The following is a 16,991-nucleotide window of genomic DNA, read 5'->3' as shown; positions in this document are numbered from 1 at the left end:
TCCGCCGGCGTATCAGTCGCTTGTTGCTGCGCTCGCCTTTCGGGACATGTCTCCTTGGAGTCTCGGTGCCAGAGACTCTGTGTAAAAAGACCCAGGATTTCTGTAGTTAACCAGGATTTTGCCGAAAGGGAACAGAGCTAACGAAACGGGGTGTGGCGCGATAGCGGTAGTGAGAAGGGGGTCTCTTCTTCTGGCCTCCCTCCCACATCTCGCAACACATTTGTGGAGCTGGCTATGCTTGAAGGGATTGGTGAGTTTTCACTCAGGAGCTTGGGAGCATCCTTGGAGGGTATCCAGCTCTGCCTTCAAAAGAAGTTGGAGGTACCCTCCGGTCAGTGTCACCTGCCTCCCTTTCCATCCCTTTGATGTATCCCTGACATCGGTACAAAATTTACCAGCATCGCCTGTAAATTGGGCGCAAAAGAACCCAAGACTTAACATACAGTATTTCTCTCGCTTCTTTCCTTCATTCAGAATCTAATTATTTATCTGAGTCATTAGCTTGAGATAACCTTTAAAATTAAAAGGTAATGGGGATAAATACTGAATCTGAAGGCAAAACTCGGCCCTTCGTGTCTTTCTCGGTTTCTGCGCCTGTTTATGTGCAGGTGTTTTTCTCTCGCCTGCCTGCTTTTTCTCTCCCGCCCCCACTCCCAAATAATATAATCTATCTCTTCCGTGCTCGCATCCTTTCTAGGCTGGGGCAGAAAGTTCGCAGCCAGGATGCCCTTCTAGAGCTGGAGATGTCCAGAGGAAACCGTTGAAGCCACTATCAAGGGTCAGAGTGCTAATGTCTCCTTGGCTAAATTTGGCGGGAAAGTGGCAGCCAGTGCAGGGAGGTCTGTGGCTCCAAGCAGCGTCTCTCTCCCGCCCAGTCTCTCATTATCAGCTTACCTCTCCTCCCCACCCCCACCTCCACCCACCATCTTTGCATGCGAAAGGTTTATTTGAATATTTTTTTAACAAAGCTCCTCCCAGCCAGCCTCCTCCTTTCCGACAGGCACACATCTCCAACCCACAGCAATGGACTTCTCAGGATACACTTACAACTGACCACCATGGGCTCTAAAAGAGAGCTCTACAGAGCCACCTAATACAAGCCAAACGATTTGGCTTTCTTTACAGATCCCGAATCTTTATCACTTCCAATTCACGCCAACGTGTTGTCACCAGATCTTTGGAGCACCAAATTTACACAAGGGATCATTCTCGGCCCTCGCGTAATACCCACTGCACTCTCGTTTACTCCGACATTCAAACGGAGCATAGACTCCCAAAATCAGTGCTGCAGATTTTACACATATTTACAATGTTTGCGTTCGCGAGTACGCCACTTGCCTGGCTGGCTTGCTTTCACTTTCTTCCACTGTTGCTCATTCTGTTTCCACTCTCTGGGTGAGTAGGACAGGTGCCCTCTCATGCCCTCAGAGCAAGAAACATAGGTGCTATTTGCTTTATCGAAAAGGATCGAACACAATCCCACTGTTGTAGAAAGAGAAGAAATAGGAACAATTAAATCCGCCCAAGTTTCGGGACTGGGAACTTGGTCAAGTTAAATTAGCGATTTATCACGAAGAACTAATCATAAAAGCTCAGTCGTCTCAAAGTAGAAATAAACATGTTTAGGAAGGGAAAGAGCGAAATATATCAAGCAAAAGCAGGAAACACGCAAAAGGCTTTTTGGTTTTAAATAAGAAACGCAAAGGCAGTGAAAAAGAACGGAAAGGGGAGAAATTCACGCAAATGCATCTTTCTCGTCTCCCGCTATAGGGAAATGTAGCCATTGGTCCCGTTTAGACTAGACATTTCTAATTTGTTCCGTCTGTCAGAAGAGGAATGAGAGAGGGCTTGATGCAAATTCATTATTTCTGGCAACGCATAACGTATAGCAGGAACTGAAAAAGACCGTGGCAATGGACGAACAATAGAGCTTCAGTTCGCGAGCGACAAAAGCGCTGGGGAACTGGTTGAATTTCAGAGCACGTCCTCCTTTACCAGAGAGGGCTGGGCTAGACCTCGGACAACCCCCCTCCTCCCCCCCCCAAAAAAAAACTTGCAGAGAGCCTCACATACAATGCTTCACTTTCTACTCTGGAGCTTTGTGCACGCCGTATTAGGGGGAGAAACGTGTCTGTTTTAAATTCCCTCTTCATTTTCTGCTGGATGGAAGACGCATTTTTAGAATCAACCCCGCGAGTGCCGGACGATGGAATTAAAGCAGCCAGAGACAAATAAGAGATAAAGAAACAAAAAAATGAAGGTGCTCCTCTTGGAAGACTTTTGAAACTGTTTCGTGGGCATTAACAGGAAGTTTGGGCTGCTCGGCTATTCTTTTGGCTTTGTTTTTCTTGCCTGCCGAAGATTCCACAACATCCACTGGAACCAGATTCCCCCCCCCCACTTTTTTTTCCCTTTCCTTTTTTTTTTTTTTAAAGAAAACAAAACAAAGCTCTTCGTTCCTCTTTTCTGACCTCTCCCTCCTCCTCCTGCGCTGCTCTGTTTGGAAAGAGAAGAAACCGGAAAAGTAAGTAGTCCTGCCGACTTGCCGGGATCGGCCGTCTTTATCTGGGCAGAGCTGGGAGTAGGGCGAGTGAGGAAAACACTTTGTAAGAACTTCGTGCCGCAGATGTTCCTCTGATTCACGAGAAGTGGCTTCTCTGAACGTGAACTCCCCATGGGTCATGTTTCGGGGGAGAGAGATGTTTCCCCTAAACAGGTTGTACGGTTAGCCTTCCCATTAACTCCATTCACTGGAAAGTGGGAAGAAGTCTTAACAGAAGTGGTGAGCTTTATGAATTAACTTGAGAACTGGTAATGGATGGATGGTTTTGAACTTGTGCTGTTGAAGCCTACTGGCCGATGCTTGGGATGAGAGTCTGTTAATTAGCATACAAAATGACCAAGTTGGGGAGCAGGAACAGCAAATAACTGGGACAGAAATATTTGGCCATGAAAATATCCATGGTATATATTGATTTGCTATATAAGACTGGAATGAAGTTTATAGTAATACCTTAAAGATCTTGTTTGTCTATTGCGGTTCTGACTTTTGAGTTAATGGCAGAAATATTACAAAGAGGAATGATTGTTATCAAACTTGTTATCATAATTTTTAGCTACTATTTGAAAGTACTATATAGATTGATGAAAATCTATGCCATGAAATTCCTAATAAGAAAACCGGTCTTACCTGAGCAGCCCACCAATGCAGGATAGGATGCAGACAGATCTTGAATACACCCATCCAGACACTCACAAAATAGCAGGTGCATGACAATATGCAATTATTATCTACTGTACATGTTGGCCAATCTCTTTACATTGGTATTGTTTGTAGCTTTGCTTTTACGTGTAGCTTCAAGGTTCAGCAGTCCATCTCCTCTTGAAGCACTGGCCATTTTCTCATTGCTTTTATTAGTTCTGAATGAGATTGCCAATTCAGGTTGGTAGCTCAGGAATGCCTGCATGCATTTTCTACCCATAAGCTCAGAAAGATTTATAATACGTTTATAAGGTAATTAAGCTCATATAATTGTTTTTAGTTGACTTGAACTGATAAAATTGCTTGAATTAAGTCAGCTCCACCGGGAAAGGGTTCCAAATCAATCTGAACCTCAAAGGGATCGGTCTAAACGGACCATCAGCATTTCAAATTTTCCAAATATTGAAGGCTACAAACAGGTTGATGCTGAGGGAGCAGAAGGTGGTCTCTGTAATTTCTCTCTGGACAGTCAAGTCTCTTCCTATCTTGAAGAAGGCTTATATTATAAGTGCTGCCAGATTTTGTGCTACACAAGGAAGCCACATCTGTATACAGTACTGTACTTATGCAATAGGATTCATTTTCTAACTTAAAGAGAAGGCTGAAATGAAATTTCAGTGTTCATGGACAAAAGAAAAATGGTCAGGTTAAAAAGATTTTTTAAAAAAATAGAATTGTCATTGCTTAGGTCTAATTTATTAATAATAGAGTTCTATGAGTAAAAGAATAAAAGTGAACTGTAGGCTTTGAAGGGCATATAAATGATAAACACAAACACTATATCTTCTCATAAGGTAATTGGGACATGTCTCTGTCTCTTTAAAGTCAAAAAGCCTTCCATAAAAAAATAGAAGCTTAAAAAACCTGAGTGAATGCATTATGCATATTTTGAAAGTGGTGGCTAGGTGGAGCCTCCAGCCTTTTTTCAAGAAAGACCTGCCTTCAACCTGTAAATGTAGGTTCCTTGGCCTTTCCAACCGACCATTCCACAGAATCCAAGCGTTTTCATAATCTAAATCATCTGATCTCTCTATTCTCAGTTTCTGAGCTTTACATCCCAGTTGAAGAGTTTACTGTTGAAGATTTGTTTTATGTTCCAAATGAAACACTTAACTCTTCAGGTACCAAAATACAAAACAGCACACATGCATGAGGGCTCCCCCCCCCTTTACTGTACAAAAGATTGGATATCTTAAGTAAACACTAGTGGTTTTTTTTGTTACCAGATAAGAGCCACGAAGCACATTCTAGCGGGAAATTGTTTTGTCCAAAATCTGTGAAAATACACAGGACCATTTTAGGATAGTCTTGTCCAGCTCGTTAATTTCCTCTGAAGATGTGCAAGAACAATTCCTGGTGCTTTCCTCTCACAGACTTAGTCACTTGGTTGGTACTAATTTTGTCTTTGTTATTATGATGGTCTTGGATATAGATTTTTTTTTAAGGCTGAGATTTTTCCTTTAAATTTACATTGTCTTCAGTGCATTTTTAAGTTGTTTTTGTTTTGTAATGACCATTCTTTCTCTTTTTTTCTTTCAATCTAATTTTAGAGGCAGACTTCCAGAGATAATCACATGGAATGACAATCACACAAAAAGGTAATTTCTTTTTAAAATAGCAAGCTTAATATTCCTGTAAGAATCTGTGTATATTCCCTGTAATTAGCAACAGAAAGAGGAAAATACTTGCTTCTTAGAGATGTTTTACAAATGGCTTTTTGTCGCAACTATTATATATTAATTTTTAGCCCCACACATGCAGCCTGCCTTTGCTATTATGTATCAGGAAATTACAGGAATACATGGGATCCACTAGAGAAGAAAGAGCAGAATCAGCAATCACATAAATAATAGAATTGTGTTTTTTTTCTTTGTTTATTATTTTTAAAGAGTTACAGTGAGACTTCAGATATGTAAATATAGGTAATGCTGTGGCTTTGACAAAGAAATAAACAGGCTTCTTAATGCTAGACTGCAGTATATATATAAAAGAATCTAATATGAACTTGGGATTTAGTAGGGAAGGGGTGAAAAAGGCCATCAGTCTTGTAACTATTAATGCAGCTTGATAGCAGCAGAAACAGGTTTTTCCACCATTCCTGCAGAAGAGTTTGTCCAGTTCACTGAATGCTGGTTCTCCAAGGAGGACCTGACAGAACAGCTTTCTTATAAGAGGGCTTGTTTGTTCCAAAGAAGCTTTGATGGGATGCTTCGCTTTTATGCCAAGATGTTCTGGACACCTATAAAGAGATTAGAAAACAACAATCACATCTGAATCTCCAAGCTATTAAGAGAATTTTACTGGAGAGATGAGCAGGCACATGTTGCTATGATTCTTAGCATGCAGTTTCTTTCAACAATGCTGGTTGATTTTAAATGACCATATCACTATTTTCAGTGAATTTTTTTTAAAAAATATAATAGAAGTCGTAAAACCTCCCAGCACTTCTGATAATAGTAACAATCTCATCAATGTATGGCAACTAGATTAGTGGCGTCAAAGGCATCCTATCTAAGACTCATCTTGTTTTTATAGCTGAAAAAGAAAAGTAAAATGCATGTACAAATAAGTATTCAACATCAAAGAAACCACATGTATTTACTTTGACTTACATCTATGTCCTCTTTGGCCATCTTACTGAAAATAAAACACTGACTTCATTGTAAATTTGAATAAAATGGAGATGCTATTGGCTTTGTGAAGATATTTTAGATCTGTTGCCAACTAAGAAGCAGGAAACACTTTTCTTTATAAGCAAGTTCATACTTGCGAGGTTAGATGCCTTCAGATCATGATGACTAGGATCACATCAGATACTTTGCAGAACAACATAGGTGAAGAAAATCAATGCCTTGCTCTCCAGTGATAGGAGAGTTGCTCTCATACAAATGCCAACAAAATCAGGAAACAGCTTAGGTGCAGGAACAGAATAGTTCCCACCCAGTCCCACTTGTGAATGTAGTGGATCAGAAAGGAAAATCAAATAGTAAAACTAGAAATGTCTCTTGAACTATTATCATTTTAAATATAATTAGTTCTTTATGTATTCGCACTTTGATAGGCTGATTTGTATGCTACACCCATATAAACCCAAGACCTGAGAGCTGAATATAGCTGAATATATTCCCCTTCCCCTTCCCACCATTTTCCAAATCTGGTCTTACTGTGTAATACAGTACATGCCTGATCATTCACACACACTGCTGCCTTTTGCTTTTTCAAAATAACAGGGTGGGGTGGGAATAGAGAAGGAAGAAGACTTTGTTCTGTGCTATCTGCCATTTCAGAAACGCTGATTAGACTGCCCCACGTGATCAGTGTCTTTCCGTATTCTTCAATATATTGGTGCCCAGCAGCTGGTCAAAACCCTGGTAATACTTATGGAGCTGTAGATGACACTATGGCAAAATACAAGCCTTGCAGCTCATGTATTCTCACATAACATGAGAGTGATGCCATCAGCCAGGTTTATCTGTGACAAACGTCTCACTGTGCATAAATATCAGGATAGGAAGGGCACTCTATTAAAAAAAAAAACTGCAGTGTTTTGTTTCCATTTGGTTATAAAACATCTTGTTTGGCATACTGGGAACATTTAGACAGCATTTTCTTCTGCTAATATGGGATGTTGTTCTATCATAATTTTGTTTTGCTTTGCTTTTCCCTGTACCTGACAATATCCAACTTTAGACAGTAATTAGACCACTTTTTTATTTACCTTTTTTAAACAGTATATGTTGGAAATGCCTTATCCCCTTTCCACAATCTCCCCTATATTTCAGCCTTCAATGAGATTACTTTGCAGTTCATGGCAGAGAGATGCCAGTATATACAGGCAATTCCATAAGTACCATGTGAACATGTTAAGGGGTGGGGGGGGGGACTAAAGCCATTTGTGATAAAGAGGCATGATGGAAGGAGGAAAAAGCTAATTTATGCAGGTATCAATTAGTGTAGGGCACCAAAGAAGAATATCCTCTAAACAATTCAGATTTCAGATTGTTAGGTTACGGTGGCGGCAGCAGCAGCAGCAACAGTGCAAGTCCAATTCCTATACGAAGGAGGCAAAGCAGGCATCGCCCTACTGAATTGTCAAAATGTCAATCTTTTATTACCTGGAGCACGATCTAGCCATTTGAGTGCTTTCATTAATTTGAACAGTAAATATATCCTGTTCTAAGATTCCTCGTTTCTCATCTAACCGAGGGAGGTCTTCATGTTTGCACTTTACACTTTACACTGGGGGGGGGGGGAATGTATCCCAAATACGTGGCTAAATAATTCATAGGATGATGTCTGCCCCACCCCCCACCTTCCTTTTTTAACCTTTTCGAAATTAGGAGGTGATCATTGCAAGTCCAACTACTACACAGAAGACATTTCCACGGCTGAGGATGAAACATTAATGATTTCCTCCAGTTCTACTCAGGGCATCCTGGTTCGCTTCTTAACTACGTAGGAAGTTTGAGAAACCACCCCAAGTGCCCTTTCTCCCGCTCCTCGCTTTTTAAGGCCACCTCTACGAATGGAGCGAAGAGGCAGAGGAGGGCTAGTCTCTCTCTCTCTCTCTCTCTCTCCCCTCCCCCCGTCGCATGTTTACCTATGTTGCATTTCTCAGGTGGGAGGGGTAGAGGCAGGCGAGAGTGGCGCGTCCGTGTGGAGCGGGTGCAAGAGGAATGGGGGGTGGGGGGGCGGCTGGTTGGCGCGACAGAATAGCTGAAGCCGAGCAAAGAGAAGCCCGCTGCTTGCAGCCAGCCCAATTGCTACCCGAGCTGGCTCCGTTGCACAGGCGCGGCACGGCGCAATCCTCGCGGAGGCGGCTCGCAGCGCAGCCCCGGAAAGGGAGTCAGAAGTAAAGCCATTTATAAAAGCGCGAGAGAGGCAGGCAGGCAGGCAGGCAGGCGGTCTTGTGCAGTGACACCGGACTCGCTGCGTAATGCAGCGCCAATTCCCAATCCCTGAAACGCAGGCCCAAGGACAGCCTCGCTCAGTCACACATCTCTTCTCCTTGCACAGCACATGCAGAGTCGTATCAGAGGAGAAATGCAGGCAAAAGGCTCTTCTCTTCTTTCTCTGCCCCCCCCTCTGCCCCCCCCCCGCCTGACATGCTTGTATGCATCCTGAGCGAGCGAGCGAGCGAGCGAGAGAAAATCCTTCCAATCTTTGGGACGTTAGAGCGAGCTGCATTAGCAACCAGGAAGGTAAAAGGCCGCGGGCTTTAGAAACCTCTGTCTGTGCCAACCTCTCTTCTCCCGGTAGCGCTAGAGAAGGCGATGCAGCGCCGGCTGGGAGGAGAGGTAAACGGGTCCAAAGGCTGCCGCCGCCGCCTCCGCCGCTCTCATTGCTGGCGCGGAGGGCTCAGATTGCTGAATCTCTCATGCATATCAATAACCGGGTGTACTTGAAATTTCTCGTGACATCATCATTACCTTGGTCCCCTGCTGTCCAGGACCTCTGACCTTGCTGGGCTGGTCCACATTTGGGCACTTCAAGCCCACCAATGATAGCCCTTTTCTCCTTTTTTCAGACGGGGGGCAGCAGCAGCGGCAAGCCAGCAAGACTGCAGCTTCTCATGCCCAGCTCTGAGAATCCGGAGAAACCGTGGATCTGCCAGGTTGCTTCCCCCCCAGCCCTCCCCAACCAAGCCCGCAAGATATTTGCTGCCACCATTTGGTTAAAATAAGAATGTTTAGGGTGCTATGATGCATAGTCCCCCCCACTCCCCCCCCCCAAAAAAAAAGAAAAAAAGAAGGCAGAGCTGAATCTTCGCACCACCAGCACCGTCATCTTGCCAATCCTGCTGAAATGGAATTCCCTTCTCCTCCCCATCTTCTTCCTTTCTCTGCGCTGGAAATATCGCCGATGGCTTTACATCTTTATAAGAGGTTAAAGACCCTTTCCTGAGAATGAAGCAATTTACAATGCAAATAGAGGCCTGTGGAGGGATGGATGCTACACACTCTTAACAGCTTGATGCACCTTAATAGCTGGTTTTATTTTCTGATATTAACAGATGAATAGTTGGTCCATTGCTGCTGGAAATTACTGGATTGAAAGGAAAGAAAAAGAGAGAGCATGCGCAGGAGAGAGAAAGAGAGAGAAAGACAGAAGGGAAAGGAGAAAGAAAGAAAAAAAGTTTGGAGTAAAACTTTGAAGGCAATAACATCTTCTGGATGTGCCTTAGAAGCACGCAAAGCTCCACAGACTGTAGCAGGTCATAATGGCTTTAAAAGGATGAGCATTTTGAGACGCAAGGTCGACTTGGAAAAATCTGTTTGTGGAAACAGTCTGGATTCTAGTGAGGAGGGGCTGAAAGCATTGCAAACCATATGAGGGAAGTGAGTTGTTATCTTTGGTTATCTAGCTGTATGAGTGTGTTGGTCTTCATAAAGCTAGATAACCGAAAGTAAAAACTCCTTCATGATCTTCGTGCTGCTCAAGAAACAAGAAAAGCTCCCGCATGGGACAATAAAAGCCCAACTCTAACAAGGATGCTAACTGAATGGCACATTTCTGCAGATCAAGGCAAGAGAGAGGGAGAAAAAGAATGAAATAACATGCCTGTGTCAAAGACATATGTACATGTGTATCGATAGAGACATATCTGTAGGAGATACCAGGGCACAAGATGGTGAAGAATAAACCATACGCTGCAAAGAGGAAATTGTACTCATGGTAAAACAAATGCATGTCCACGTTTTGCTTTTGTTTTGTTTTGTTTTTGCTGTTCTGTGGGGAAGGGGTGGGGAGGGCCGATGAAAGATGATCCTGTTTAAAAATGCAATTTGATTCTTTCCTGTTTAATCCTGCTCAGAAGTAAGTTCCATGAGGTCAATGAGACTTGCTTCTAGGTGTTTGTATGGATCTGAAACCTTTCATGCACTTTTAAAATGTCAAGGAGGTTTTGCAATGTACAGCTGTGGCCTAGTGTGAATCTGAGATAATTTTAACAATTTTTTAATAGATGTGTGTGTTTGTGTTTCTCTTCTCTGTGAGATCTGCTTGACAGTTTTGGAGTGTTGCTCAGAGTATTGCTATTTCAATGGGGAAGCACTTTTTTTTTTTTTGCATGGCATTAGGTGACATTAATATTTATTGAGGATTTGGAGGAGTACCACAAAATTGGAGATGTGTGTTTCTGTGTGTTTGTGTTACAGGAGGCTTGGAGAAGCTTATGGTTGATTTAAAAAAAAAACAGGAAAAAAAAGGAAATCAGTCTCCTATTCAAAATGCAAGCACAGATGCTTCTCTGTTCCTAGAGGGTTTCCTTGAGGAAGCTACTGAAGCAGAAAGACGTGATGGAGACGCGATTGCCTCCCCCCTTGTCAAAATGTTAAAAAGTAGTCTGTGTCTTATTCTGCGGGTAGCATTGGAAATGAAAGTGACATTAACTCCCAAACCCACGTGTGTGCGCCTCCTCTCTTCTTGTTTAAGGATGGCCAGATCTATCCAGGAAACTGCTTTGGCATCCCTAACTGAAATAATTAGGACGTATATAGACCTGACCAAAAAAAAAAAAAACCCGGAATAAAAGGAAAGGGGGAGGTGAAATCCGAGGGTCTGGTCTTGCCTAATTGATTCCGTTAAACGGAATGCCTGAGATGTGAACGGCTGGATGCTCCTATTCCCACGCTCAGGGGCAAGTGGCCATGCTATGGCCCGGCAGCCTATGATAGACAGCCCTGCTGGGGGCTCCCTATGAAAAAAACATCAAGTGCACCACAGACTCATCTCCATCCCTTAAGAAAGTAGAGGCATTTCCCACCCACAGCCATCTGCAGGCACCCAAGAGGGGGACCCCAACTGTTTGGAACTGCAGATTGTTGCTGTTAGCTCTATCATTACTCTTTCAGCTTCTCCTAATAAAATGTAGCTTTGCTTCTCATGTAGACATTTTCTACAGCTCAGGAAAGAGAAAGCAAAGAACTGGTAAAAAGCAAAGTTACTTTTCTGGTTAAATGCACAACACAGGTTATGGCCTAACAAATGTTCAACAACATTACCTCCCTCCCTCCATCCATCTATCTAGAACCTGCTATTGTACTTTGCTGATCTTTTTGGAATGGTAAATAAATATAAGTTTTAAATAAGTTTGATTTCACAGTGAACAGTTAACTCCAAATGCCTCATCTATCACAAATGAAGATACAGACTCCTCAGAACCATCTTATTGTAGGCTAATACCTTGGTCTACTAAGCCATTAGGAGTTGAACTCAGCTCAAAGGAACTTTTTTTACTTGCTAAGCTACTCAGAAGTCATGTGCATTGAGGAATCCTTGCTGCCAAGCAAATATACACTGAACTGACATCTTAACCCAATTTTGGTTTAATCTCCCTCCAAACAAAAGGCATAATTGAAATTGTACAACATACACATGTCTAATCTTATGTGTGTGTGTGTGTGTGTGTGTTGAGAAAGAATTAAATGCATTAATGAGATGCACTTGGTCTTTTTGTTTTATAACAAATGGCATAAAACATCATTTTTATAGCAGACCTTCAGCGATCAATACTTTTACAGCAGCTACATTTTAAGGAGTTTAGATAGTGATTCTTTGTACAGCATTTTGAAGACAGAACTGTGCAGGTACTCTGTTTATAAAAGGTCCTGAGAAGCATGGTAGCTGTGCACGTGCCTGAGTTTACGACTGCAGAGACCAGTGAACAGATTCTTGTTTGTTTACTTGAGAAGTTCTGTTTGTGCAATCAACCTTTCATTGTTAAGTGCCTTTCTGCTTTTTCTTTACTGCATGTCCAGGGGTGCTGTGTACCTAGAGCTATTGTCTACTACAATTAACATTTACATTACAAAGTACGTGGTTTTCTTTTTCTAAGAAGCTTAATTAAGGGAATAAGATAATATGAAGGGGAGTCTTTTATTTAGCCAAAAACATGAAATGGAGCAAAATTATTTTTACTTTGCTAAATAAGTTTTTTTTACTTACATCATTGACTTTCTTGTAAATTTGTTAAGAAAAACACCTAATTTTTTTCTTTATGAGATAATAATTCTGTGTTAGCCATTGTCACATCAGAATTGTTTTGTACCATGCTAATGTTACATGAGTATCAATCAATAAAATACATTTTAATGTTATTTTTTATTATTTATTATTTCTCTTCCACAAAACTTGTACAAATTAAGATAATTTTAATTTGCATTTTACATATTCCAACTTCTACCAATTCTAAGGGAAATTCATTAAGTTCATATTTTATGGTATGTTTCTCGAAATAATACTGTTAGCAACAGGATCTTTCTTTTGAGCTCAAAATAGCCTGAAAAATAAAATTTAAATCTAAAGAAGTATAATCTGAGTAGTCCTTTGAAGGCTAGCTTTAACACTGGAAGAGCCCAGATCAAATTTATTTAGCATACCATTGCATTGTAAAACAGTGGGAGTGAAGTTGCAGGGTTGCGTGAGTATGCATGTTAACTAGTGGGAACCAAGCCTTATTCCTTTTGAAAAGGGAGCAGCAGATTGCTGTGCAAGGCCAATGTTAAAAAGGCAGCTGAATTTAACACCATCTGGAAGAAAAGATCCCTTCACGACTTTCTCACACCGTCAGACAAAACTAGTGTCTCTTGTTCTGAGCCCTTGTCTATGTGGCCATACAATACTGAGTCATTATACTTTTGCTGAGAGAAAATTTGAGAACACAATATGGGTAACCAGTGAATGACCAAGTTTCATTGTGCCCGCTTAAGTCGATTGAAACCTACGTCTAGAGCCATGAATGGCAGTATTGTTTTCCTCACTGGGGCTATGCTAAATGTCAGAACAGTGTAAAGAAAAACTTGAAGTCTGCAAATAACTTACCAGATCTCAATTATAATATTTTCCCACACTAGAACTAATATCATTGCTAGGCTGTACAATGCACCACATAACAAAAAAGCCACTAAAAAGTGTTCATTTAAAAGTTATTTCAGACAAGCAAACTCCCATCCCCCAGTTTGGTAGAGCTAGACTAATCCTTTGTAGAAAGGTTCAGGTTGTGAAACTGTTCTTCATATAATCCAGAAAATAAACAAACAGTGTAAACAGTTTACTCCATAAATGTACCTCCAACAATTGGTATTCCAGGAAGAACTTGTAATTCTGATACAATTCTGGTACAATTAGCTCTTCAGTTTGTTACATTTGGTGCTTCTCTTTGTATATTAACAAATTTGAATTTACAACCTAGTCTGAGGGAGATTTATTGAAAAGACTTCACAGATCTCTGTGATATGTGAAATAGGGTTTTTTTTGTTTGTTTAAAAAAAAGCTAGGCACGTTGTGATACTAGATGGTCTGTATTATGCTCCCTTTGGTGTCATGCTTACTCTGCCCATTATTTTGTTAGTGTCATTACATTTCATCCCTATCTTAAAATGAAAATGCAGGTCAATGATCACAAGCACTTTTCTTGAATATCTTGGCAACATGAACAATATAAATCTAAGTACCTAATGAACAGACTGTATTGGGTAATACTGAGAGAAAGGTATTATGAGATAAGTCAAAATGGCTTGTTAAAATTTGAACTGTTTTGTTAATTTAAACAATACATTTTCATTACTGCAGTGACAATAATAAACATACATCCTAAAAACTAATAATAAAATTTCCAGAGTTCACATCATAGATTATAATCCTCAGATCATTACGAGTTCACTTAATATACTGGAGTAAACTGTTTTAGCTGTGGGCATAAAATATTATTTTGTTCATAATAAATAAACAAATCTGGGTAATAATGGAGGTGTTTGGCTATTATAAGGAGCCCTGTTGAACACACAATCAAAAAAGTCTGTTTCTTCCTCTCTCAAACCAATAGCCTTCAGAAAACAGAATATAGGATTGGGCAGAAAAGATGACAGAGATATGAATCTCTACAATTACTAAAGGGATATTTGTGCTTATGCATTTTGGCTTCTTCCAACCAAGCACTTCATTAATTCTTTTAATTTCACTTCATTTGTTAATAAGTGTTCCTTTGTTAATGAAGAGTTGGATCTACTGGAATTTGTTTGTATGGCACGAAACTCTTAATAAATTGTGATAGTATGGTGGATGGAGATTATAAAGCAGAAAGCAAACAGGTAGTAACATTAAGAAAAAAAAGGCATTTCAATGCCAACTTGGAGTATGCAAGCTGATTTTTTAAAAGATAAAAGCTTACATTAATCTAAACAAGTCTATATGTGGACTAGTGACTGCCAAATAAATTGAAATTACTACAGCCCATTGTTATTTCAAAATTTTGACATGATGTATATTTCATAACCCTCATTTATATAATCCCTGAGTATTGATTATGGTGCTTCCTATATCAATTGGAATTATTAGCAGGTTTAACTTTTAAGGACATTTTTGAAGAAACTGTTAAAAATACTCAACACTTTTGACCAAGATTGAACATTTTAATTCAAGGCATTAATAGGTTTATTATTAAGTTGACTGAAATCAATGTGCAACATTGTCCTATGATGACAATTACTTACTGAGCAGTAAGTTCCATCCACTCAGTCTGATTTCCTCAGGTAACAAGAGATGAGGTTTCTACCTTATTGTTATTGCTCTACTGGAATCTCAGATGTTTATAATGAAGTCCTTCAATGAAGTAGCTTTGTGGTTCAGTTGTAAATTTTCCTTTCCCCCTTCTGTTCTTTCTCAACACATTAAACCAAGAGAGGATTTATTCAGAGATGAACCCAACATTTGATTCATTTCAGGCCCTTTGCAGAATTGACAAGAAAGAGCCATTAGCTCAGGAACAAAACCTTTGCAGATGTATGGATTTTTGCTCTCCTGGGTAGCCACCAGGAGGGATTGGTTGGGCAGGAACATTGCCATGTTGCTGTTATTGCTGCTGAGCCTGACTCCATGCTGGTTGTTCACTAGCACAGTGCAATGTGATCTTAGTGCAGTCCTTTGATGAAAGATGCTGAAGATCATTTAGAACAGGAAGGCAGCAGGCAGGCTCAGGCAGCTGGCCTGCTGAATTCTTGCACTTGTTGCTTTTGAGCTGAGACTACTAAGAGCAGGCAAGTTTCTGCCAAAATGGATTGAAAGAGCACCCCAAGATTGAAAAAGATATGTGTCAGTGCTGGATATATTTTTTTTAATGATTATTATTTTGCATTGTGTTTCGAAGTAAGCTCATCTCATTAACATGAGCTTATCTGCAGAGACTCATTCGTAAGAAATTGCCCTCAATCAACTCACCCCTGTGGGTTTCAGGGTCAGTCTTCTGAGGCTATTACAGCAATAGCAGCAGCAGAGGTTGCTGACTTAGCAATGACAGTGAACAGACAGGATGCTGGGCAGTACCAGGCTGCTGTATGACAAGCAACAGTTGCCTCTCGGGCACGAACAGTGATTGGTGTTTCCTGGGAGATGGGGTGGCTGAGCTCAGAGTCTTGCTTGCCCGCTCTTGTCCATCTGGCGTGGGCTCTGCCTGGTGAGGGCAAAGCAGCTTCATTCTTGTTATTTCCAAGTTCCTTAACTTCATCTCCATCAGCTTTTTATGAATGCCCTCAGGTTGCCAGATTTTTTTATCTTTATGTAGGTGATTCATGCAATGTATGCTTTCCATCTTGAGTTGCTACCACTTACCACTACTACTACTGTTACAAACCCCAATCACTGAATCTACAACTCCTTTCATGACGATCACATAAAGACTATTTTTAGTTATTATTATACATTCTCTTCTGAAAAGTGATGGGTGATTATTGATTTTTATGATTAGCTAGTTGTGAATAATGTTCTCTGGTGCATGGTAGGGAGAAAAGAGGAGTGTTCCCACCCATATATCTTTTATCTAGTTGTTTTTATTTTGGTGGGATTAGATTGGTTCTTGGTATCAATCTGAGCAGTATGGAGTCTTGAAGCAAAAAGTAAGTGGATCCACTGTTGATTGATTTTTATAGGGATTAATGTGGTTTTGTTAGGCAAGAGTTGGCAGATGTAGGATTTGTATGACAGTTCTGTATAATTACTCATTACTCTGCCTTCTCTATCTTCCATAATCCTCAGGATCCCATTGTCAAATGTGATATGAAAGATATAGAAATGAATTTTAATTTCATAATTGTAGTTTCATAAGGTAATTCCTCTCATTCCTTTTAGTTCCATATATTAATATCTAAGGCAATCTAAACAGAAATGAAATCATATTGGAGATATTTTCAAAAATCTAAAATACATGTTTCTGTTCTTGAAGAATGTACCAGGAAACATAAACATTCACAATTTGGTCCACTGAAAGCATCAATTGTTCCTCCTCTCTCATTGCAAAGTCATTGCACCTGCCCTATGGAGCAGATTAATATCTGGATGGCCTTCCATAAGCCTGTAAAAACTTGGCTTCTTCCTGAGCACTGGGCCAGGAAGTTAAGTGAACCCATTTTTGAGGGACAGTTGTGAATGTGGATAGATATGCTGCCATAGGCCAGATACGTTTTGGGGATTTTCATTGTTAATTGATATTTTTATTATTTATTTATCACACTTTTTTGCTGAACAGTATCATATATTGGGTGAGCAGTCATATCAATAAATCCAATAAATAAATAATTAGTTTTGTCTGTCTGAAGTTAGTTAGAGCCCTGTTGCTATGTACAGTAGGACTTTTTCAGAGGTAGCTTTCAAAATTGGTATCTGAAGTATTTCCCAAAGCCCATTAATGACATCATGCATGGACATTTAAACTTGTAAGTTTCAGAGAGGATTACAA

General features: G+C 40.4%; 2 long non-coding RNA genes across 17 annotated transcripts in view; one reads left to right on the top strand and one right to left on the bottom strand.

Moving 5' to 3' along the window:
* The window catches only part of LOC132711494 (uncharacterized), a 152,419-nt gene that overhangs the window by 16,293 nt on the left and 119,135 nt on the right, over positions 1-16,991 (top strand). For 13 of the 16 annotated variants that reach the window (XR_015732129.1, XR_015732136.1, XR_015732132.1 and 10 more), the window contains one exon: positions 4,813-4,860. This is a non-coding gene — a long non-coding RNA (uncharacterized LOC132711494). Of the gene's footprint in view, positions 1-4,812; positions 4,861-8,789; positions 12,361-16,991 lie in introns of those variants that run through there. The other 3 variants (XR_009622376.2, XR_009622374.2, XR_009622375.2) reach the window with 1 other exon arrangement.
* Positions 5,113-8,828, bottom strand: LOC117679379 (uncharacterized). The gene is made up of 2 exons (XR_004595374.3): positions 8,692-8,828; positions 5,113-5,501 (listed from the first exon to the last, which is right to left on the bottom strand). It is a non-coding gene; the product is annotated as an uncharacterized LOC117679379 (long non-coding RNA).

Source organism: Pantherophis guttatus, chromosome 2 (assembly GCF_059756535.1).
Source record: "Pantherophis guttatus breed Tessera chromosome 2, ASM5975653v1, whole genome shotgun sequence".
Taxonomy (NCBI): domain Eukaryota; kingdom Metazoa; phylum Chordata; class Lepidosauria; order Squamata; family Colubridae; genus Pantherophis; species Pantherophis guttatus.
The sequence above is the reverse complement of the archived record's forward strand: the minus strand, read 5'-3'. Positions and strand labels throughout refer to the sequence as shown.